We start from the raw sequence: 26495 nt of genomic DNA, 5'->3' as shown, positions 1-26495 counted from the left end.
TCCCGGCGGGGTCAGGGATTTTCTCTGCCTCGTGATGGCTGGGTGTTGTGTGCTGTCCTTAGGTTAGTTAGGTTTAAGTAGTTCTAAGTTCTAGGGGACTTATGACCACACCAGTTGAGTCCCATAGTGCTCAGAGCCACTTGAACCATTTGAACCATTTCTGCAATCAATTAATTGTGCAATTCATTAAACTTCTTAACAAATAGTGCACTTCTGAACTTAAATTTCCACCTGTTTTAAGGATTGACATACAAAAATAACTTCATGGTCCAGCAGCAACAGAATTCTTGCTTCTTTACCTTATTTGTAAATCTGAGGAAGTTACGTTTGTACTGCGCGGCTTTTACAAGAAACTGCGAACATATTGGTGCTCTTCTTTAGGTATCTTGACTGACTATGGGGTGAGGAGCACTGAATGTTAATGAAAAATCTTGCGATTGTACACGTTGGGGGAGGGGGTGGGGGACGGAAGAAGAGGCAAAAGAGAGATACTTGTTTTATGAAATAAAATTTTTTTATCTTATAAAGTTTCTCCTTTCAGTTGCGAGAGGGGAATATTTATCTTTTCTAATGTGCATGTTTAAAAAAGTTTAAGCTCAGCTGTATTTTCGATGTATGAAGCTATTTTGTTTCCTGTTTAGAGTTCCTTTCGTTGAAAACGACTGTAATCTAATGACTGGCAACAGTTGGACATTTACACATGTAAATTAGTTCACATTTCCAGTGACGATGTCAAACGAAAATAAATAAATAAATAAATAAATAAAACGAGTTAATTGTAAGGGGGTTGGGGTAAATTTTGATAACAAAAAATGGTTCAAATGGCTCTGAGCACTATGGGACTTAACATCTATGGTCATCAGTCCCCTAGAACTTAGAACTACTTAAACCTAACTAACCTAAGGACATCACACAACACCCAGCCATCACGAGGCAGAGAAAATCCCTGACCCCGCCGGGAATCGAACTCGGGAACCCGGGCGTGGGAAGCGAGAACGCTACCGCACGACCACGAGACGCGGGCGATAACAAAATGGATCAAGTAAATATAGTTACTTGAATGTAAAATTTCCGAAGCTTGCAATGGGGCAAAGCATCTTCTCATATTGATCTACGTTTGTCTCGACAGGATTCAGTAATACAAAACTATGATCTTCATTTGTAGCTTTACGATAGTAAGAAAATCTTTCATCTAAATAAAACTGCAGAATCCAAAACAATACCATACATTTTGTCCAAAAATAAGAGATTTATAGTGATAAGCACGCCCAGGTGTTTCTGCCTGCAACAGACCTGGCGTCCGCCGTGCCTAGCTGACGTGACGTCACCGACAAGCGCCGAGGCCTTCCTTTGAGCCGGTGTTGGGCCCGTGCACCACAGTTAGGGACGCGGGCTTGTTTTCAACACAAGTTGTCTCGATGAACGCCGACTGGAGAATCTCCGTCACACGTTCACGCGGAAAACCCGCCGGGTGGAGCAGTCAAAGATAGCGAGACAGCCGAATATCGATATCAGCGATACAAGTAGAACACCCTAGCGCCTGCCGCCACGGCTCAGCTAGTAAGGCGTGCACACGCTGTAATCGATAAGGAAAGTAAAAATTGTCATGGACAATGTTCCATCTGTACTGGCGGGCCAACTGCCTCATACTGACACGACGGTCGCCTTCCACTGGGTTAATCACGTTTTCCTTCAAGTTTGGTGTCCGAACATTTGGGGTACGTCCTTCATGATTTTCTGCTTCCTGAAACGACCCTGTGTCAGACAAACGGAGAAACACTGTTGTAAACACTGAATGCTGTGGTTGTTGTCGGCGGAGAGTTCTTCTGATACAATCTTGCTTCTCGCCCCACTTTGCCATTTGCCTTTCCATAAGAAAACGCCATGTAGGCAAGCTCTCGGTTCGAATACGGAACCAAGCGTACAACGCTGTATCACACCCACTACAAGGTGAGTCAGCAAGAGAAGTGAATCAGACACAACTTTACCAATTACCATAGCAGGAGAGGGCGCTAGTGCGTGACGTATGAGAAACACAGTACCGCCCTCTAGGAGGAAACCATGCATGTTGTAACTGTGGCTGCGTGGTACAGCGCGTATAAGATCGCTGTCTCTGTAGATTAGATTAGATTTACTTTCATTCCAGTTGATCCGTAGTGAGGCGTCCTCCAGGACGTAGAACATGTCAGAAAAACAACAATACATGACAAATATTTACAACTCAAACAAATAAGCTAATGTACCATTCCATAAGTCTCAAGTGGAATGATCGTCATTTTTTAATGAACACTATATGAAAGGATCATTTTAGAAATACTAATGCACTGAATTTAAAATAAAAGTTTTTTTAAATTTATTTATAAGGTAATATACGTGTAATACAACTACCATAATACTTATTTACAATGAACACATTACTGCACTGAAATGGTGCAGAAGTTAGACTGTACTTACACACACACACACACACATACACACACTTGTTTACAATGAACACATTACTGCAGTGAAATTGTGCAGATGTTATATTGTACTCATATATATATTTCCCATGAACCATGGACCTTGCCGTTGGTGGGGAGGCTTGCGTGCCTCAACGATACAGAAAGCCGTACCGTAGGTGCAACCACAACGGAGGGGTATCCGTTGAGAGGCCATACAAACGTGTGGTTCCTGAAGAGGGGCAGCAGCCTTTTCAGTAGTTGCAGGGGCAACAGTCTGGATGATTGACTGATCTGGCCTTATAACATTAACGGCCCTGCTGTGCTGGTACTGCGAACGGCTGAAACCAAGGGGAAACTACAGCCGTAATTTTTCCCGAGGACATGCAGCTTTACTGTACGATTAAATAATGATGCCGTCCTCTTGGGTAAAATATTCCTGAGGTAAAATAGTCCCCCATTCGGATCTCCGGGCGGGGACTACTCAAGAGGACGTCGTTATCAGGAGAAAGAAAACTGGCGTTCTACGGATCGGAGCGTGGAATATCAGATCCCTTAATCGGGCAGGTAGGTTAGAAAATTTAAAAAGGGAAATGGACAGGTTAAAGTTAGATATAGTGGGAATGAGTGAAGTTCGGTGGCAGAAGGAACAAGACTTTTGGTCAGGTGATTACAGGGTTATAAATACAAAATCAAATAGGGGTAATGCAGGAGTAGGTTCAATAATGAATAAAAAAATAGGAGTGCGGGTTAGCTACTACAAACAGCATAGTGAACGCATTATTGTGGCCAAGATAGACACAAAGCCCATGCCTACTACAGTAGTACAAGTTTATATGCCAACTAGCTCTGCAGATGATCAAGAAGAAAATGATGAAATGTATGACGAGATAAAAGAAATTATTCAGTTAGTGAAGGGAGACGAAAATTTAATAGTCATGGGTGACTGGAATTCGTCAGTAGGAAAAGGGAGAGAAGGAAACATAGTAGGTGAATATGGATTGGGGGGAAGAAATGAAAGAGGAAGCCGCCTTGTAGAATTTTGCACAGAGCGTAACTTAATCATAGCTAACACTTGGTTCAAGAATCATGAAAGAAGGTTGTATACCTGGAAGAATTCTGGAGATACTAAAAGGTATCAGATAGATTATATAATGATAAGACAGAGATTTAGGAACCAGGTTTTAAATTGTAAGACATTTCCAGGGGCAGATATGGATTCTGACCACAATCTCTTGGTTATGAACTGCAGATTGAAACTGAAGAAACTGCAAAAAAGTGGGAATTTAAAGAGATGGGACCTGGATAAACTGAAAGAACGAGAGGTTGTAGAGAGTTTCGGGGAGAGCATAAGGGAACAAGTGACAGGAATGGGGGAAAAAAATACAGTAGAAGAAGAATGGGTAGCTCTGAGGGATGAAGTAGTGAAAGCAGCAGACGATCAAGTAGGTAAAAAGACGAGCGCTAATAGAAATCCTTGGGTAACAGAAGAAATATTGAATTTAATTGATGAAAGGAGAAAATATAAAAATGCAGCAAATGGAGCAGGCAAAAAGGAATACAAACGTCTCAAAAGTGAGATCGACAGGAAATGGCTAAGCAGGGATGGCTAGAGGACAAATGTAAGGATGTAGAGGCTTATCTCACTAGGGGTAAGATAGATACTGCCTACAGGAAAATTAAAGAGACCTTTGGAGAGAAGAGAACCACTTGTATGAATATCAAGAGCTCAGATGGCAACCCAGTTCTAAGCAAAGAAGGGAAGGCAGAAAGGTGGAAGGAGTATATAGACGGTTTATACAAGGGCGATGTACTTGAGGACAATATTATGGAAATGGAACAGGATGTAGATGAAGATGAAATGGGAGATACGATACTGCGTGAAGAGTTTGACAGAGCACTGAAAGACCCGAGTCGAAACAAGGCCCCGGGAGTAGACAACATTCCATTAGAACTACTGACGGCCTTGGGAGAGCCAGTCCTGACAAAACTCTACCATCTGGTGAGCAAGGTGTATGAGACAGGTGAAATACCCTCAGACTTCAAGAAGAATATAATAATTCCAACCCCAAAGATGGCAGGTGTTGACAGATGTGAAAATTACCGAACTATTAGTTTAATAAGTCACAGCTGCAAAATACTAACGCGAAATCTTTACAGACGAATGGAAAAACTAGTAGAAGCGGACCTCGGGGAAGATCAGTTTGGATTCCGTAGAAATGTTGGAACACGTGAGGCAATACTAACCTTACGACTTATCTTAGAAGAAAGATTAAGAAAAGGCAAACCTACGTTTCTAGCATTTGTAGACTTAGAGAAAGCTTTTGACAGTGTTGACTGGAATACTCTCTTTCACATTCTGAAGGTGGCGGGGGTAACATACAGGGAGCGAAAGGCTATTTACAATTTGTACAGAAACCAGATGGCAGTTATAAGAGTCGAGGGGCATGAAAGGGAAGCAGTGGTTGGGAAAGGAGTGAGACAGGGTTGTAGCCTCTCCCCGATGTTATTCAATATGTATATTGAGCAAGCAGTAAAGGAAACAGAAGAAAAATTCGGAGTAGGTATAAAATTCATGGAGAAGAAGTAAAAACTTTGAGGTTCACCGATGACATTGTAATTCTGTCAGAGACAGCAAAGGACTTGGAAGAGCAGTTGAACGGAATGGACAGTGTCTTGAAAGGAGGATATAAAATGAACATCAACAAAAGCAAAACGAGGATAATGGAATGTAGTCAAATTAAATCGGGTGATGCTGAGGGAATTAGATTAGGAAATGAGACACTTAAAGTAGCAAAGGAGTTTTGCTATTTATGGAGTGAAATAGCTGATGATGGTCGAAGTAGAGAGGGTATAAAATGTAGACTGGCAATGGCAAGGAAATCGTTTCTGAAGAAGAGAAATTTGTTAACATCGAGTATAGATTTAAGTGTCAGGAAGTCGTTTCTGAAAGTATTTGTATGGAGTGTAGCCATGTATGGAAGTGAAACATGGACGATAACTAGTATGGACAAGAAGAGAATAGAATCTTTGGAAATGTGATGCTACAGAAGAATGCTGAAGATAAGGTGGGTAGATCACGTAACTAATGAGGAGGTATTGAATAGGATTGGGGAGAAGAGAAGTTTGTGGCACAACTTGACTAGAAGAAGGGATCGGTTGGTAGGACATGTTTTGAGGCATCAAGGGATCACAAATTTAGCATTGGAGGGCAGCGTGGAGGGTAAAAATCGTAGAGGGAGACCAAGAGATGAATACACTAAGCAGATTCAGAAGGATGTAGGTTGCAGTAGGTGCTGGGAGATGAAGAAGCTTGCACAGGATAGAGTAGCATGGAGAGCTGCATCAAACCAGTCTCAGGACTGAAGACACAAGAACAACAACATATATATATATATATATATATATATATATATATATATATATATATATATATAAAATCGCTTGGTCCTACTGAGAAATTCATCAATGGAGTAAAAGGAGTTCGCCACCAATAAATCCTTTAGGCTTCTCATAAACTGAATTCCATTGGTTGTTAAGCTTTTTATGGCTGCTGGCAAGTTATTGAAAACGTGTGTTCCCGAATAATGCACACCTTTTTGTACAAGACTAAGTGACCTTAAATCCTTGTGAAGATTATTTTTATTTCTAGTATTGATTCCATGAATTAAGCTGTTGGTTTGAAAAAGTGATATATTCTTAACGACAAATTTCATTAAAGAATAAATATATTGGGAAGCAGTAGTTAGTATCCCTAGTTCCCTAAACAGGCTTCTGCAGGATGTTCTTCAGTTCACACCACATATAACTCTTACTGCACGTTTTTGTGCGAGTAAAACTTCAGCTTGGCTTGATGAATTACCCAAAAAAATAATCCCATACGACATTAAGGAATGAAAGTAAGCATAGTATGCCAGCTCTTTCATTTTTATATCCCCTATGTCTGACATAATTCGCATTGCAAATAGAGATTTGTTAAGACGCTTCAGCAGTTCTGTGGTGTGCCTTTCCCAGTTTAATTTCTTATCAAGCTGTAATCCCAAGAATTTAACACTGTCCACTTCTTCTATCTGCTTGTCATCGTATGTTAGGCATAAACTCTTGGGACACCCCTTACAAGTTCTGAACTGCATGTAGTGTGTTTTTTCAAAGTTTAGAGACAAAGAATTGGCTAGTAACCAGTGATTAATGTCCATAAATATTTTATTAGCTGATCTTTCTAAAACTACACATGATTTGCTATTTATTGCAATGTTTGTATCATCGGCAAACAAAACGAACTTGGCATCTGGTAATGTTACTGATGAAAAGTCATTGATATACACAAGAAAAAGTAAGGGCCTTAAAATGGAACCTTGGATGATACCTGATAGCTTGATACATGTCTCTTTCCTAATAACACCCTTTGTTTCCTGCCAGAGATATAAGATTTGAACCATTTTGCAGCATTTCCTGTTACACTATAATATTCTAATTTGCTTAAAAGGATATTGTGATTTACACAGTCAAACGCCTTTGACAGATCACAAAATATACCAGTTGCCTGCAATTTTTTATCTAATGAATTAAGCAGATTTTCACTGTAAATGTAGATAGTCTTCTCAATATCAGAACCCTTTAGAAATCCGAGCTGTGACTTTGACAGTATGTTATTTGAGATAAGATGGTTTTAGAGCCGATTGTACATTACTTTTTCTGAAATTTTTGAGAATGCTGGCAAAACTGAAACTGAATGGAAATTTGATGCTATTTCTTTATCTCCCTTCGTAAACAGTGGCTTAACTTCAGCATATTTTAACCATTCAGGAAATATTCCACTGATAAACGACTGGTTACACAGACAGATTAATATGTTCCTTAACTCAGAATCACATTCTTTAATTAGCTTTGTTGATATTTCATCATACCCACTAGATGTTTTTGATTTTAAAGATTTTATGATGGACATTGTTTCTGCTGGGGTAGTGAGGGTCAAATTCATATTATGGAACTTACTTGAAATGTCTGGTCTGAGGTATTCCATAGCAGCATCTACAGAACTTGACAACTCCATCTTTTCAGTAACAGTTATAAAATGTTTTTTAAAAAGTTCTGCAACACTATACACATCTGTCACCAATGTATCATTTACTCTTAATGCTATTTGTTCGTCTTCATGTCTGGTTCTACCGGTCTCCTCTTTCACTATATCTCATATTGTCTTTATTTCGTTATCTGATTGACTATCTTTTCCTTGTAATATATTTGCTTTGATGTCCGTATTACGGTCTTTAATATTTTGCAGTATTTCTTGTAATGTGCTATAGCATCAACATCGGAATTGTTTCGGATTGACAGATACAGTTTTCTTTTTGTTTTACAAGATACCCCTATTCCTTGAGTAATCCATGCCTTCTTTGTAGACTTTTCTCTAACCTTGGTAAGTGTTGGGGAAAATAGTGTTCGAATAAGGTAAGCACTTTATTAGCATGAGCACTGTAAACATCAGTCCAGTGCATGTCTCTGAGTAGTGTCCTAAAATAATCAATTTTTGGCTTATTGATTACCCTCTTGAGGTCAGATTTAACAGATTTTATATCTTGTTCAGTATTAACATTTAACAGAAGGAACTGCATGTCATGATCAGAGAGGCCATTGACTATTGGTTTTGTAATATAATTTTGTTAATTGGACTTTTCTATAAAGATATTATCAATGGCTGTTTGTGAGCAATTGGCTACCCTAGAGGGGAACTTTACATTGGGAATTAAGTTGAATGATAGTGTTACTAACTCAAATAAGTTCTTATTGGGAGAGTCTTTAAGGAAATCTACATTGAAATCACCAGCAACCACTATTCCTTTGTTTTTGGTTGTTAAATGGGCCAGTACAGCTTCAAGGTGGTTTACTAACAGATTAAAGTTACCTGCAGGTGCTCGATATACACTTAATATTATGAACGATTTTTTGTGAAATTCTACTTCTGTTGCACTTGCTTCCATATGCTGTCCTAGGCAAAATTTATGAATGTCTATGTTCTTAAATTTATGACAGTTCCTGATGAATGTGGCAACTCCTCCTTTCTCCATTTCTGATCTACAAAAGTGAGATGCTAACCTAAACCCTGTAATACTTAAAAGTCCTATACCAGTGGTCAATGTGGTGAGGCAGATTATATCATCTGGGCTTGAAGACTCTAATTCATCTATGCAGATAAGTAATTCATTAATTTTATTTCTCACTCCTCGAATATTTTGATGCAATAAAGATAGCTGACATTTCACATTGACTGAGTTAAAATTGGGTAGAGTTAAAATATCTGCTGACTGTTGAAAATTCTTAACCAATGGCTGTTTATGCTGATGTAATATGCTAGAATTATGTTTTTTGGTTTATTTCTCAAACTGAAGGTTTGTGTCAGTCCTAACCTCTCTTAAAATTTGGTTTCTTTCTGTCCTCACTACCCTAAAAAAGGGTCTTTTCTGAATCCTATAACCACTGGTATTTTATTACTCATGACAGTGCCTCGCCCCTTTAACTTTCGCAGATTTTCCCGTCCAGTTTACCCTTCCCTTTCCTGTTGAGGTGAAGGTCATGCCTAGTATAATCCCACGTATTGAGAGAATCAACAGGAACCACACCAATGTGTGACCCTGCGCCAGACATAAGCAACCGTTCCAACTCCAAATTAACTCTCTTGACAGAAGAGTTCAAATGAGGTCGGTCATGGCGCCCAAGAACAGATACAAACTCAACACTAGTATGCTTCGATGCTGACGCAATCTTTGCCAGGTCACACTCTATACTGTATCCAGGATCTCTGTCAATACTATTACCTGCCCCGCCCACTATAACCACGGTGTCTTCCTTACTGAAATCTTTGCAAAGTGATCCTAACCCCTCTGTCACCTGCTCCAGACGAGCACTAGGTTTAAAAAAATTGGTGACCTGGTATTCTGATCCCAGTTCATAATGCAAAAGTTGGACAACACCTCTGCCATGGGAACTACCTAGCAACAACACTTTCTTTTTCTTTACTGATTTCCCTACATTCTTGCATTTCAATTTGCTGCTGAAAGTTTATTGTGCCCTGTTTACACCTGCAACTGCTTGAGGCTCACCAGCTTCTAACTGAAGCAACAGGTCAAATCTATTTTCCACATTCACCACGAAACTGTCAGACCAAGTTCTAGGCCTGTTCCTCCTGTTGCCTGTTGTCACTTCCGACCCCTCTTTACCCTTCTCCCTCCTTAACCTGTCAAGATCTCCCCTTGCCTGAAGAGCGCAAATTTTCCCCTCCTGTTGTAGTATCTTCCTATCTCTACTACAAATCCTACAAAACCACTTCCCCTATTCCCACGCCACTACAGTCAGTCACATGGAAAAAAACTACAGCACCCATCACACCAAAGCCCCGACCTAACAATTCTACGGCAAGTGAAGCACTTTTCATTCATGATAAACGTAATAGTTTATTAAGAATAAATCAGTTAAATTACAGATAAACATGAAAATATGGTTCCACAAAAATGGCCTATACGCAACTGTGTGTAAAAAAAACAACAGTGTAAAGTTTCTGAAACAACAACTTAAACTTTACGCTACTTTCCGGAAATGCTAGTTAAATAATGAAGAGGTACGCTACGGTTAAATTGCTGGAGAGAGCAAAGAACAACTAAACGAAATTCTATAGATTTGCTGCGGCAAAACGTAAACAGAAAATACGACTGTACGATCTTTTCGCGTTTTCTGCTATATTACGTAAAGAAAAATGAAACCTTTAATGGTACACTTAAAAGACACACTAATACACCTATTTACCACGTAATCAGTAGTAAACTATATGTTTTATAACCTAAAATGACTTATCTTTACTAGAACACCAAAACTCGCGCCGTCGCCTGGCTGCAGGGCTGCCAGCAAAGTATGATTGAATAAATGATCTCTAGCATGGAAATCATACATTTCCGGACATAACTTCGTAACACCTTTTTTGTTCTGTATCCTCTCATCGATCAATCCCTAGAGTTTGTTCACGGTGGAAAAAATTTTATACGAGTCGGCTTGAAATAAACTCTGTCTCTCAAGATGCACAACTATGTAGTGAGCCATGTAAAAGTTTAAAACCCGTAAATTTCTGTCTTCATTCATGTAGAACATTTAGTCTCGTGAAATATCAAGAACCTTTTTGAAACACTGTTTATTCGTAAATCATTGTTATAATCTACACTAATGTTCGTTAAATTTTCAAAACCTGAATTAATAGCGTTGCGAAAGCACTGGATGATAGGGATATCTTATTTCACCATGTACGTGACGCGGTTGATAATGATACTCGTGCACAGCGATCCATCCAGCTAGCAGGCTGAGACTAATGACGGCAATATTAGCTTCGTCAGCAAACAGGTAAGCCACTGTGTTTCACTGATTTGCTCGAATGAGAACTGCACTAACCAGGGGAAGTCAGAATGGGGAGCCCAGGTAGCAGCACAGTGTTCATTAAATGTGAAAAGTGCTAACGGCCCAGTTAAATTTGGCTTGTCGCATATAAGGGGACTTCTCGTGCAGGCGACGTTGGGCAGCTGTTGACTCTTCGAGATAGAGTCCCAGGAAATGAGAGCAGAAGGCCTCTATTTCTACTGTTGTTGCTGTTGTGGTCTTCAGTCCTGAGACTGGTTTAATGCAGTTCTCCATACTACTCTATCCTGTGAAACGTCCCCTTTCAACAATTCTACACGAGACTGTGCTTAACCTGACACACAATATTTTTAGCGCAACGCAATCTGACTTTCAAAATTCCCTACAAAAGAATGGCCCTGACTAACATTAAACTATACCTTTCACGAATCACTTACCTCACAAAAATCTTCGCTGCTCAAGCTACTGCAATACAGCGAGTGCCACTACTGCCAGCTAAATAAAAGATTCAAACTACGGAAGGCACTAACTACTGATGGGGATAGTTAGCAAATGAAAGATATTAATAGAGAACAAACAATGTATTTACCTTGATATCATCATGTATAAATATAGCAGTTCATGACAAATTACAAATCTCCGCCATCTCTCTCCCCACATCCACCACTGCTGGCGGCTCACCTCCAACTGCGCAACGCTACGCGCTGTTCACAGCCAGCTGCCTAACACTACAATGGCGAGTATTACAACAATGCAAAGCAGCCACAGACTGCACACAGCACAGCCAGTGATTTTCATACAGAGGTGGCGTTACCAATAAAAAACCTAAACAGCCTACTTACACCTGTGCAAGCTTCTTCATCTCCCAGTACCTACTGCAACCTACATCCTTCTGATTCTGCTTAGTGTATTCATCTCTTTGTCTCCCTCTACGATTTTTACCCTCCACGCTGCCCTCCAATACTAAATTGGTGATCCCTTGATGCCTCAGAACATGTCCTACCAACCGGTCCCTTCTTCTTGCCAAATTGTGCCACAAACTCCTCTTCTCCCCAGTTCTATTCGATACCTCCTCATTAGTTATGTGATTTACCCATCTAATATTCAGCATTCTTCTGTAGCACCACATTTCGAAAGCTTCTATTCTCTTCTTGTCCAAACTACACTCCTGGAAATTGAAATAAGAACACCGTGAATTCATTGTCCCAGGAAGGGGAAACTTTATTGACACATTCCTGGGGTCAGATACATCACATGATCACACTGACAGAACCACAGGCACCTAGACACAGGCAACAGAGCATGCACAATGTCGGCACTAGTACTGTGTATATCCACCTTTCGCAGCAATGCAGGCTGCTATTCTCCCATGGAGACGATCGTAGAGATGCTGGATGTAGTCCTGTGGAACGGCTTGCCATGCCATTTCCACCTGGCGCCTCAGTTGGACCAGCGTTCGTGCTGGACGTGTAGACCGCGTGAGACGACGCTTCATCCAGTCCCAAACATGCTCAATGGGGGACAGATCCGGAGATCTTGCTGGCCAGGGTAGTTGACTTACACCTTCTAGAGCACGTTGGGTGGCACGGAATACATGCGGACGTGCATTGTCCTGTTGGAACAGCAAGTTCCCTTGCCGGTCTAGGAATGGTAGAACGATGGGTTCGATGACGGTTTGGATGTACCGTGCACTATTCAGTGTCCCCTCGACGATCACCAGTGGTGTACGGCCAGTGTAGGAGATCGCTCCCCACACCATGATGCCGGGTGTTGGCCCTGTGTGCCTCGGTCGTATGCAGTCCTGATTGTGGCGCTCACCTGCACGACGCCAAACACGCATACGACCATCATTCGCACCAAGGCAGAAGCGACTCTCATCGCTGAAGACGACACGTCTCCATTCGTCCCTCCATTCACGCCTGTCGCGACACCACTGGAGGCGGGCTGCACGATGTTGGGGCGTGAGCGGAAGACGGCCTAACGGTGTGCGGGACCGTAGCCCAGCTTCATGGAGACGGTTGCGAATGGTCCTCGCCGATACCCCAGGAGCAACAGTGTCCCTAATTTGCTGGGAAGTGGCGGTGCGGTCCCCTACGGCACTGCGTAGGATCCTACGGTCTTGGCGTGCATCCGTGCGTCGCTGCGGTCCGGTCCCAGGTCGACGGGCACGTGCACCTTCCGCCGACCACTGGCGACAACATCGATGTACGGTGGAGACCTCACGCCCCACGTGTTGAGCAATTCGGCGGTACGTCCACCCGGCCTCCCGCATTCCCACTATACGCCCTCGCTCAAAGTCCGTCAACTGCACATACGGTTCACGTTCACGCTGTCGCGGCATGCTACCAGTGTTAAAGACTGCGATGGAGCTCCGTATGCCACGGCAAACTGGCTGACACTGACGGCGGCGGTGCACAAATGCTGCGCAGCTAGCGCCATTCGACGGCCAACACCGCGGTTCCTGGTGTGTCCGCTGTGCCGTGCGTGTGATCATTGCTTGTACAGCCCTCTCGCAGTGTCCGGAGCAAGTATGGTGGGTCTGACACACCGGTGTCAATGTGTTCTTTTTTCCATTTCCAGGAGTGTATTTATCGTCCATGTTTCACTTCCATACATGGCTACACTCCATACAAATACTTTCAGAAACGACTTCCTGACACTTAAATCTATACTCGATGTTAGCAAATTTCTCTTCTTCAGAAACGCTTTGCTTGCCATTGCCACTCTACATTTTATATCCTCTCTACTTCGACCATCATCAGTTATTTTGCTCCTCAAATAGCAAAACTCCTTTACTACTTTAAGTGTCTCATTTCCTAATCTAATTCCCTCAGCATCACCCGACTTAATTCGACTACATTCCATTATCCTCGTTTTGCTTTTGTTGATGTTCACTGGTTGCACGATAATCTAAAGTAGCATAGGAGGGAGAGCTTTAACAACGATTTGCTGCAGAATTCTCGGACGTATTCTGAGTTCGAATATAATTAATTTCGTTGTGACCGAAAAGCTTCTTTCCACGAATCAGTAAAGTTTTAGAGAGCGTCGCTCATATGAAACTCAGCTTGCTCTTTTCTCACGTCTCTCATTGCGAGCTATCGATGAAGGGCAACAGACAAGTTATACAAAGGCGTTCGACACGGTTCCCAACTGCCGACTATTAACGAAGGTACGAACATATGGAATATATTCCCAGATACGTGGGTGGCTAGAAGACTTCCTAAGCAATAGCACCCAGTACACTCTCCTCGTCGTCGACTGTTCATCATGTTCATCAGAGACAAGGGAAAGAATCGCTGTTATTTTCTATGAACATAAATGATCTGGCGGTCAGAGTGGGCACCAATCTGCAGTTGTTTCCTCATGATGATATGGTGTACGAGAAGGTGTAGTCGTTGAGTGACTAGGAGGATATGCAGCAGCCTGTAGTCTTACGAACATCACACACATCCATCCCCGAGACAGGATTCGAACCTGCGACCGTAGCGGTCGCGCGGTTCCAGACTGTAGCACCTAGGACCGCTCGGCCACTGAAATAATTTTCAGTAGCCTTTTCAATAACTGTAAAGTAAGAAAGATATGTTGAACTTTATAGCGCGTTACAGTAACGAAACAATGTTCCTTTTATAGAAAACCAGGTCCTGAATAATAAGAACATAAAATATTTTGTTTTGTTGAAAATTAATGATCCAAAGAAAGTTACTGCACAGCATCCCTAAAAAGTATTTCAGGGCTATTTTCGTAACAAAATATTTTATCTCATCAATTTATCAATATATTAGTTGTTACGCGAGCAGTAACAAAGAAAGAGTGAAAGACACCATTCGGAATCTCCGGGAGGGGACTGCCAAGGGGGAGGCGACCATGAGAAAAAGATTGAATAATCATCGAAAGGATAACGTTTTACGAGTGGGGGCGTGAAATGTCAGAAACTTGCATGTGACAGGGAAGCTAGAAAATCTGAAAAGGGAAATACTACTGCTCAATCTAGATATAGGAGGGCTCAGTGAAGTGAAGTAGAAAGAAGACAAGGATTTGTAGTCAGGTGAGAAAGGGTAATATCAACTGCAGCAGAAAATGGTATAACAGGAATAGGATTCGTTATGAATAGAAAGGTAGGGCAAAGAGTATGTTACAGTGAACAGTTCAGTGGTAGAGTTGTTCTTGTCAGAATGGACAGCAAACCAACACCGACAACATACCAACAGGTATACATGCCGACGTCGCAAGCTGAAGATAAAGGTATAGACGAAGTATATGAGAATATTGAAAGGTTAACACACTACATAAACGGAGATGAAAAACTAATAGTCACAGGGGACTGGAATGCAGTTGTATGGGAAAGAGCAGAAGGAAAGGTTACAGGAAAATATGGGCTTAGGAGAAAAAATGAGAGAGGAGAAAGACTAATTGCGTTCTGTAATAAATTTCAGCTAGTAACAGCGAATACTCTGTTCAAGAATCGCAAGAGGAGGAGATATACATGGAAAAGGCCGGGTGATACAGGAAGAGTAGACTGACGTTCAAGAGATTAGTCAGGAAGAATCAATACGCAAGTCCGCAGCTCGTGGTCGTGCGGTAGCGTTCTCGCTTCCCGCGCCCGGCTCCCCGGGTTCGATTCCCGGCGGGGTCAGGGATTTTCTCTGCCTCGTGATGACTGGGTGTTGTGTGATGTCCTTAGGTTAGTTAGGTTTAAGTAGTTTTGAGTTCTAGGGGACTAATGACCATAGATGTTAAGTCCCATAGTGCTCAGAGCCATTTGAATTTTTTGAATCAATACGCAAGTAACTGTGATACAGAAGTACTAAGGGATGACGAGACATGTTTCTATAGATATAACAATAAGGAATACCTCAGTAGGCAGTACAGTTGAAGAGGAATGGACATCTCTAAAACGGGCAATCACAGAAGTTGGAAAGAAAAACATAGCTATAAAAAAAGGTAACTGCAAGGAATCCATGGGTAACAAAAGAAATAATTCTGTTGATCGATGAAAGAAGGAAGTACAAAAACGTTAATGGGAATTCAGGAATACAGAAATACAAGTCACTGAGGAATGAAATAAACAGGAAGTGCAGGGAAGCTAAGACATAATGGCTGCATGAGAAATGTGAAGAAACTGAAAAACAAATGATTATCGAAAGGACTGACTCAGCATGCGGAAAATACTGACAAGTAGAAGGGACAGGATGATAGGACATCTGTTAAGACATCACGAAATGACTTCCATGGTTCTAGAGGTAGATTATCACTTGCACCTTACATCCTCAATGGCTTTTTTTGAGAATGAAAGCATGGCCCAGTTAGCCTGTAATCTGTTTATTGCCCATGCAATTAATTTCTTGCACCTGTTTTAAGCTTCACACATCATTTCACATTTTAATACAGCTTTGGTACATGTGGACAGGTATAAACGTATTTATGTTCGTATGTGGCATAAAAACAACGCTTATAAGGCGCTTGTTCGCCCGATTCTCTAGTATTGTTCATCTGTCTGCGATCCCTATCACGTAGTATTGATAGAGGAGATAGAGGAGATCCAACGAAGAGCGGCTCGTTTCGGCACGGGATCGTTTAGCTGGCGAGAGAGCCGTACAGAGATGGTAAAAAAACTCCTCTGGCAGCCGTTACAAGAGAAAAGTTGTGCATCACGGACAGATTTACTATTAAAATTTAGGAACAGTACTTTTCAGAAGGAGTCAGACAGCATATTACTTCCCCCCACATACATCTCGCGTATTGACCACGAGGAGAAAATTGAAGAAATTAGAGCCAATACAGAGGCTTACCGACAATCATTCTTCCCCAGTATTATTCGCAAATGGAACAGGGTTGTAGGGATCAGATAGTGGTACCGAAAGTACCCTCCACCACACACCATTAGGTGGCTTGCGGAATATAATGTAGATGTAGATTATTTGTTGTATGTACTCCAAACTCCTCGTTTCTTATGAGTCCGTCCTTCTGCAGCACCACACCTCAGACGCCTGGAGTCTCATGTTTTCCGGTTTTCCCACAGTGCACGACTGACTATCATACGATGCCGTGCTCCAAACGTACATTCTAATAAATATATTCCTCAAATTAAGATCGATGTTTGATACTAGTATGCTTCTTTCCGCAAGGACCTGTCTTTCCCTCTGCTAGTCCCCTTTATATTCGTTTACTCCGTCCGTCATGTGTTAATTTGCTTCGAAGGCAGCAAAATACATCTTTTGTGTAATATTTTCTCCGTTTTTTTTTTTTAAGTTGATGAATTGTTTTGAAAAGACCGGATCCCTATATCATTCCAAGAAGGGCCAGTCCGGACGACCCGCCCCATTTGCAGCCCTAGAGAACGTGGAGCGATGCGAATCTTATTCGGTAAGGAGTCCACTATATCAACAAGACATACAGCACAGCAACTCGGGTTGTCGCGACGGTCTCCCCAGAGGGCGATGAAAAATAAACCTTTTCCCTTACAAAATTCAACTGTGCCAACCGTCGAACGACAGAGATGTGGAGCGGCCGAGTTTCCTCCCAAAATGATCGAGATCTTTGAAAACGGAACAGACGATACGCATCAGATCCGGTTGAGTGATGAGGCACATTTCCATTGCCATGGCTACGTCAAAAATCAGAACTGGTGCTATTGGGCTGCTGAGACTCCACACGTTCAGGCTGCTCCAGGTGACGAACATAAAGTCAATGTTTGGTGCGCAGTCAGTGCACAGTGCGTTATGGGCGCATTTTCACTGGGGGACCTGTCGCAGCAGACAAATACAGACAGTTACTGGAACGTGAATTTGTACAACTTCACGACGCAGCCGAGTGCTCCGAAATTACTGGGTACACAACGTGGATGCGTTCACACAGTACTGCGGACGTCTTCGATTTCTTTCAGGAGATGGTCAGAAACCAAACCGATGCCCTGGACAACTTAGCATTCACTGGACATGGTGTGAGGTTACCTAAAGGACAGAGTCTTCAAATATGTCTCTGCGACACTCCAGGATGTTGGTAGTGCAGTTTCTAGAGAGATTTGTGAAGTCTAAAGTGATTATCTTCAGCAAAGAATTTAGTTTGAATCTCTGCATACTCATTTCTGCACAAGGAAACCACTTTGAAAACCTTCTGTATTAAATTTCAGGTTGTCTGCTATACCATAAATATGATAAAAAGCATCTCATGATTATCCTTTCAGGGATTAGGTCCTTCGGCCTGTTCCGGCCTTAGTCCATCTTTGCCTCTGTATTCCTTGTTCTTTTCGGCCAATATGTCTGTGCGGCAGTACCAGTTTCGGAATCCTTGTACCTTCCATTCTTTCTAAATGCTCTTCCCACTTGCTTCTATATTCGTCCGTTTTATCTCGTAGTGCAAATATTTGTAACTAATTCCGTGTATCCTGGTGTATAGATTCAGATGGGCTGTTTTTGATGGTTTCAAATAGTCCCGCACATTACCTGGTATCTTCCTGATTTATTAATTGTATCTCCGTCGCAATGATACGAGATGTCACAGACTAAACAATTAAAATATTGACAAAATTTTAAACATTGCTCAGGCAGCAACTGTTCAAATTATTCACGGCAAATGATAACAGTCAAACAGTTGCAGGATAAAGATTTATTGAAATCCTTGACCACGGTTTCGGTATATCTAAATATACATTCATCAGAAGCAAAAGTACACCTGAACAAGAAGACACCTTCATTAGCAAAAAACTTAGCAACATAACTGAGATAGAAGAAAAAAAACACTTATAGCTTTAAGTAATCATGAAAATTATCAAAGTATTACAAGCACAAAAACTTTTAGTAACATACTAAAATCACATCCTGCAGTGTAGATGCATAAAACAAACGTGCCAAAGGCGTCGTCAGTACTTAAAACTAAAATATCACCTCCATCTGTACAACATAATTATGAAGAGATGGTCTATGCAAATACAGCATATTATCGGTATTTAGCCTGTGAAATAGCGTGAAGAGGGTGTGGAAGCACTAGGGCAGACAATTTCACCGAGAGAGGGCACTTGTAAGTAGGCTGTTTAGGTTTTTATATTGGTAACACCACGTAGCGCTCTGTATGCAAATCACTGGCTGTGCTGTGTGCAGTCTGTGGCTGGTTGGCATTGTTGAAATATTCTCTATTGTAGTGGGCAGTTGGATGTGAACAGTGCATAGCGTTGCGCAGTTAGAGGTGAGCCGCCAGCAGTGGTGGATGTGGGGAGAGTGATGGCAGAATTTTAAGAGCGGACGATCTGGACGTCTGTCCGCCAGAAAGATTAAATTTGTAATACTCGATTTCATGAACATATATATATATATTTCATGAACATATATATATATATATATATATATATATATATATATATAATGACTTTTGAACACTATCAATCCTCTATCTCAATAAATAAAACATGTCAGAACCATTTAAAACATCTACATTGTGTGCAGGTGTTTTTGGCACGATTTTTTTACGCATCTACACGGCAGGATGTGATTTTAGTGAGTGACTAAAAGTTTTTGTGCTTGTAATACTTTGGTAATTTTCATTGTTACTTAAAGCTATAAGTGTTTGTTTTTTTTCTTCTATGTCAGTTATGTTGCTAAGTTTTTTGTTAATGAAGGTGTCTTCCTCAGGTGTATTTTTGGTTCTGATGAAGCTATATTTAGATATATCTAAACCGTGGTCAAGGATTTCAAGAAATCTTTATCCTGCAACTGTTTGTTTGTTATCATTTACCGCGTAAAATATTAACCATGTTCTAAAAATTAGTCATCCAAAAATCATCTTTGCTCTTATTGTGTGTTTGCCCTGAAATGCCATGGCTACTGATTTTGAGACAGATATTTTAAAATTATGTTCTTCACGAATGTCATGCAGTAAATAAATAGCCCTTTGAAGATTATCTTCAGTGTTTTGCGTAATCACTAAGTCATTAGCAAGTTGTCCCTCCAACATAGTTCTTGGTGGTGTCTGACCCTTCCAACAGCGTAGAATCTGTGCCATATAAATACTAAAAAGCGTGGGCGATAATATACACTCTTGTCTTACTCCCTGACCGATAACTATATTTCCCCAGATGTAATTGGTTACATTGAGTTAGAAGCAGGTGCCATTATATAAAGTTTTTATACAGCTTACTGTGTGCTAAGGGCAGCCCCGGTTAATCATTATATCCCATAATTCGTGCCTGTCTACCATATCGATATCCTTCTCTAGATCTACAATTATCCTATAGATGGGCAAATTGCATTCCCTTCTTTTCTGTATTTCAGATATTATGTCACAGTAGACAAAAATTTTCTGACACCATTTTGTACCACCCTGTACATTACACTGTCGCCTCCTACTACATTCCGAAACTATGGTGTCGTCCAAAGAAAGAGACCCCACGTCGAAATTGGCACCTTACTCCGACAGCATAGTCTTACTTCAGATCCAGCCGCGCGAGCTCGGTTAGAAGTCCAATTTATGTACCAACGTTTAGAATCAATTGAACGTTGAGATGAGGCTAACGTTCTGAGTGCTGTCAGGAGATAACAGTTATAGAGTTGAGCGACGGTAGCAAATACAGAGACGTTCCTGCGGACATGAACTGTTTTCAAGTTTAGTGCTCTACCTTGTTCAGATTTTAATAATGTGATCTAATATTTCGTGTGTGTTGTATCTCCTCAACCCCGTCCAGAAGTAAATCTAGAATTGCTGCAGCGCCGTTACTGAAACCCCATCACTGCGAAAACTCCGTTACCTCGTCAACTTCGTTGTCCCCTATTTTGATGTCAAATTTATCGCTAAACTGATTTCTGCTATTACTCGACACTTTCGTCTTTGAATTCGTGGTTTGTGCTGTTTAGACTGCTCATTTCATTCAACAAATCTTGCCATTCTTCTGCACTTCCACAGAGGGTAATAATGTGATCAGTGAATCGTATCAATGACACCCTTTCCCATTGAGTTTCAGTTCCACTCTTGAACTTTCTTTTATTTCTATCATTGTTTCTTCGATATATAGGCTGAAGAATAGGGGCGAATGACTGCAACCGTAATACCCTTTCTAACCCGAGCACTTCGTTCTTGGTCTTCCATCCTGTTTTACCTTTTTGCTTCTTGTACGTTGTACGTCTGTGTCCATTGCCCACACTGTACTGATTCACTCCTGACGTTTTTAAAAATTGGGGGAATATAATGCCCTATTTCACTGCCTTCCTCAAATATGCGTCGATCTCCCATTTCACTGTCCATTCTGCGATTAGAGACAAAACACGTTCCACATTTTGTTTCACTGTCCACACTTTAATCTCAGTCTTCTGTTGAATTCACATTTAGTATGCGTGAAGAACGGTTATTGATAACCTCATACCTTCGCTATAAGTACGAACTTCTCCTGTTTTTGCCGTCGTAGTTATCCTGCAAAATGATTATTGGAAGAAAATATTTCTTGGGTAGTGCTTATACATACATTCCTGGAATATAAGCTCCCTAAGATGTACTACGTCTTTCTTATAGCGTCCCCCAGCGTAGTTTGTTTAGCATTCCTGTGACGTTCTCACGCTGGAAAACGAACAATTGACGAATCGTGCAGGTCTTAGTTTAATCATATTTCTGTGTCCCAAGGGGCACAGAGGCTTCACGCAGTACATGAATGTCACTTGGGTCGCCGGTTCAGCAGGCGTTAAGCGGCAACGCAACGTATGGCTAAGGATGTTGTTCCGGTGTGTACTACAGAGGGCGACACCTCTACCGCCCTACTTTGCACCTCCTGTCACATGGGTGTAAATAGAGTGTTCATCAGAATCATACCGCCCGCTGGGTATTGATGGCTGTCGGAAAGGCAGAGTCGACCAGACAGTCAATCGGAGCTGACGCTAAGTCCTCTAGTTACGAGAGACGCCAGAGGGCAACAGCTTGCAACCAGTTTTTGAAAGCCGTCGCTAGTTCAACAATCGCTTCGCGACTGGATTTAGAAGAATTCCTTGGAATTGTCTATCAACATTGATTCAGAGAGGTAACAGTCAACTATTGTACCAGATCCCGGATTCCTTGCCGGCCGAAGTGGCCGTGCGGTTAAAGGCACTGCAGTCTGGAACCGCAAGACCGCTACGGTCGCAGGTTCGAATCCTGCCTCGGGCATGGATGTTTGTGATGTCCTTAGGTTAGTTAGGTCTAACTAGTTCTAAGTTCTAGGGGACTAATGACCTCAGCAGTTGAGTCCCATAGTACTCAGAGAGCCGGATTCCTTCAAACGTAAGTTGAGAATAAAGCATAACTGATTCCGTAATAAATTATGTGGACTTGGAATAGTCACGCAATAGTTGTGTCAGTCGTAGCCCAGTGTTATAATCACTTTTACGCGTGTTAAGTCCTGTAGCACAGTGAGGCATACCATATTCCTTTACTACAGTGTACCATACAACAGAACTCAATACATCTCTATCTGTTTCGTTACCGTAATTGAGCCGTGGCTGGCTCATGTTATGCATTGGATTAAACCTTGGTTGCTATTCTGTGTTCCGTCCCCCTCAGTTATCGCGATTATGCTGTTATGCTCTCTCTCCGCGAGTGGCAGCAGCGGTGTGTATCGACATTCGCACCTTGTACTATCTTTGGCCTGGCGCTTATAGTTGCTGGCTGTGCTGTGTGCGACCAGTTGGTCGGTTGGCGTGGAGCAGCGAGGAAATCTCCGCGGCGCGTAGTTTGGCCGAGGCCGCTGGCGGCGTCCACGCGCGGTCGGAGTGTGTGGTGCTGTTCCCATTGCTACATGGTCCGTGGCTCACCGATCCTGACTTTATCTACCAACAAGTCACGACTGTTCATATTGTGTCGTTTGGATTTCGTTGTCGGCTGTTGGGACATTCCCGCGAGCAACAACGTGTGTTTTCACGTTGGCAAATTTTAGCCAACCTCCACAGTTTAACTGTGCTTGGTTATTTTGAATGGATGTGCACCTCCAGAATCTTCTGCCTTGTGGCCGTTACCGTGCCTTTTACCTCCCCTGCCGTTGACGTAAATTCAGGCAGTGTATTTTCCTCATCGTGTTGTCTCTGTGCAGCACGGTGTGTAGTTTGACAGCTCAGTGTATAATTGGTTGTGGGCGCCAATACCTTCTACGTTGTTCCATTGAACTCCCTGTTGTGTGCTAGTCGTGTGGAGCGGAAGTTTTCTTGTCGGTGGGTCCGTTGACTGTCTGTCGTTTGGGTTGTCGTCGGATCGACAATGGTTGGGCCGACTGCCTGTCTCACCTAAGCGAGCGTTAGTGTTTGAATTCCAGGCCGATCCTCGGAAAATTCTGAGAGCCGTTGGGTGTACTGCCTTTTCTTATTTGTTCTTGTTGTTTGCATTTGTATGGCTTCTAGCCGATTGTTAAGGTGTTAGATTGTTTGGGCCTTCAGCCTAATTAAAGAACTGTTTTTTAAGATAAGGCCTTCTGCCTTTTAACTTTCTGATTTTGGTTTAAGTTATTGGCTTTCAGCCGATTTTAATTTAAAGTGGTCTTGCCCTTAAGGCATGAGTTTGCATGGCGCATTCAACCGGTAAATTAATGCTGTGATTTTTTTAAAATTTTCTTGGCTCTTGTAATGTTTGGACAAATAAATAAAGTTTTATATTCGAGTGTAACTGACAGCCACTCATTTTGGCCCCCTTCCACAATTTAAACTACCTGCCCTGTCCGGCGGGTTTAGCAGTGAGTCTTTGTAATGTAGAGAAACATGATGCTAATAAAAGTACTCAAGGATTTGACAGGAATGTTACAGTTTATCGTTTTCCTGTGTGAACAGCTCCTCCTTAAGAAGTGTATTGAGAGGCGAGTCTGACACTTCTAAATCGATATCTATACTGCAGTTCACGCTCACGTGTTTATTAAATCGTTTACAGAACTACTTTCAGACTAGTTCTCGACCGTTACACAAACACCTACACTGAGCAAAATAAACACCTAAATCTTACCATGCGAACTTTGATTTCACCATCTGTTTTAGCATTCAGAGCACACATTTCGTGAAAGTTTTAATGATTGCCACCCAACTCGCTTACCTGCGCCACTATCTCCCTTATTTGGTGGTAATACGTAACGAGGAGCCCTTGTTTGAACTTTTTCGGCGCCGCCGTCAGTCCCGTCTTGTAAGGATGCTTTCTTTACGACTCCCTGTCATACTAATGGAAGTTATTCCTCGATAACCTGACACATGTCCTATCTTCCTGTCTCACCTTCTTTTCAGTGTTTTCCTTATATCCCATTCCTCGCCGATTCTATGGAGAACCTCCTCCGGAGAACCTAATTTTCAACACATCTCTGTAGCACCACATCTCACATTCTTCCCTTCCGTTCCGGTTTTCCCACAGTCCATGTTTCACTATCATAAAACGCTGTACTCCAAACGTACACTGTCAGAAATTGATTCCACGTATTAAGGCCTATACTTGATACTCCCCCCATGAACCATGGACCTTGCGTGCCTCAACGATACAGGTAGCCGTACCGTAGGTGCAACCACAACGGAGGGGTATCTGTTGAGAGGCCAGACAAACGTGTGGTTCCTGAAGAGGGGCAGCAGCCTTTTCAGTAGTTGCAGGGGCAACAGTCTGGATGATTGACTGATCTGGCCTTGTAACACTAACCAAAATGGCCTTGCTGTTCTGGTACTGCGAACGGCTGAAAGCAAGGGGAAACTACAGCAGTAATTTTTCCCGAGGGCATGCGGCTTTACTGTATGATTAAATGATGATGGCGTCCTCTTGGGTAAAATATTCCGGAGGTAAAATAGTACCCCATTCGGATGTCCGGGCGGGGACTACTCAAGAGGACGTTGTTATCAGGAGAAAGAAAACTAGCGTTCTACGGATCGGAGCGTGGAATGTCAGATCCCTTAATCGGGCAGGTAGGTTAGAAAATTTAAAAAAGGGAAATGGATAGGTTAAAGTTAGATATAGTGGGAATTATTGAAGTTAGGTGGCAGGAGAAACAAGACTTCTGGTCAGGTGAATACAGGGTTATAAATGCAACATCAAATTGGGGTAATGCAGGAGTAGGTTTAATAATGAATAAAAAAAATTTGTGTACGGCTAAGCTGCTAAAAACAGCATAGTGAACGCATTATTGTGGCCAAGATAGACACTTGTACTATAGTAGTACAAGTTTATATGTCAACTAGCTCTGCAGATGACGAAGAAATTGATGAAATGTACGATGAGATAAAACAAATTATTCAGGTAGTGAAGGGAGACGAAAATTTAATAGTCATGGGTGACTGGAATTCGTCAGTAGGAAAAGGGAGAGAAGGAAACATAGTAGGTGAATATGGATTGGGGGAGAGAAATGAAAGAGGAAGCCGTCTGGTAGAATTTTGTGCAGAGCATGACTTAATCATAGCTAATACTTGGTTTAAGAATAATGAAAGAAGGTTGTATACATGGAAGAACCCTGGAGATACTAAAAGGTATCAGATAGATTATATAATGGTAAGACAGAGATTTAGGAACCAGGTTTTAAATTGTAAGACATTTCCAGGGGCAGATGTGGACTCTCACCACAATCTATTGGTTATGAACTGTAGATTAAAACTGAAGAAACTGCAAAAAGGTGGGAGTTTAAGGAGATGGGACCTGGATAAACTGAAAGAACCAGAGATTGTAAAGAGTTTCAGGGAGAGCATAAGGGAACAATTGACAGGAATGGGGGAAAGACATACAGTAGAAGAACAATGGGTAGCTTTGAGGGATGAAATAGTGAAGGCAGCAGAGGATCAAATAGGTAAAAAGACGAGGGCTAGTAGAAACCCTTGTGTAACAGAAGAAATATTGAATTTAATTGATGAAGGGAGAAAATATAAAAATGCAGTAAATGAAGCAGGCAAAAAGGAATACAAAAGTCTCAAAAATGATATCGACAGGAAGTGCAAAATGGCTAAGCAGGGATGGCTAGAGGACAAATGTAAGGATGTAGAGGCTTATCTCACTAGGGGTAAGATAGATACTGCCTACAGGAAAATTAAAGAGACCTTTGGAGAAAAGAGAACCACTTGCATGAATATCAAGAGCTCAGATGGAAACCCAGTTCTAAGCAAAGAAGGGAAAGCAGAAAAGTGGATGGAGTATATAGAGGGTCTATACAAGGGCGATGTACTTGAGGACAATATTATGGAAATGGAAGAGGATGCAGATGAAGATGAAATGGGAGGTATGATATTGCGTGAAGAGTTTGGCAGAGCACTGAAAGACCTGAGTCGAAACAAAGCCCCCGGAGTAGACAATATTCCATTAGAACTACTGACAACCTTGGGAGAGCCAGTCCTGACAAAACTCTACCATCTGGTGTGCAAGATGTATGAGACAGGCGAAATACCCTCAGACTTCAAGAAGAATATAATAATCCCAATCTCAAAGAAAGCAGGTGTTGACTAGGGTCGGAATCCAAAACCAGGACAAAACTTATGGTCACCGTAGCCGATCGAAGGAAATAAGAGGAATAAGGAGTCCTCATGCCCATAAGCTAAGGGAAATGTGCATTTAATTAATGATCCAGAGTTTAGGAAGGACTGTTTCATTAAGAAAGCATTTATTACAAAAAATAAGAATATGCATTACATTATACATACACGAACTTCTATTGTCATCATTTGAGGTTTTCTTATACCAATCGTATTTCTCAGAACCTTGAATACATGAAAGGAA

Source organism: Schistocerca serialis, chromosome 9 (genome assembly GCF_023864345.2).
Source record: "Schistocerca serialis cubense isolate TAMUIC-IGC-003099 chromosome 9, iqSchSeri2.2, whole genome shotgun sequence".
Classification (NCBI taxonomy): Eukaryota; Metazoa; Arthropoda; class Insecta; order Orthoptera; family Acrididae; genus Schistocerca; species Schistocerca serialis.
This window is presented reverse-complemented; position numbering follows the sequence as displayed.